The sequence below is a fragment of the Bombina bombina genome, chromosome 11, assembly GCF_027579735.1.
Source record: "Bombina bombina isolate aBomBom1 chromosome 11, aBomBom1.pri, whole genome shotgun sequence".
Taxonomy (NCBI): Eukaryota; Metazoa; Chordata; class Amphibia; order Anura; family Bombinatoridae; genus Bombina; species Bombina bombina.
The window spans coordinates 109864417-109864702 of NC_069509.1; positions in this window are offsets into that span (position 1 = coordinate 109864417).

Consider the following 286-nt stretch of genomic DNA (forward strand, 5'->3'; position numbering starts at 1 on the left):
ACATCAACCATTTTATATGCAGAGGACTATATATCTAAAGTGAAAGAGGATTATCTCTTCTTTCAAATGAGGGGTCCATCTTCCTCTAAACTTCATGGAAGCAGGTTGTTTTGTGTGATAGAGGTGTGCCGAGTACTTATTTGAGTATGGAACTTACATCTTGTTCATTATTATAAATATATATATATATATAGAGAGAGAGAGTGTGTGTGTGTGTGTGAGAGAGAGTGTGTGTGTGTGTGTGTGAGAGAGAGTGTGTGTGTATGAGAGAGATAGTGTGTGTAAT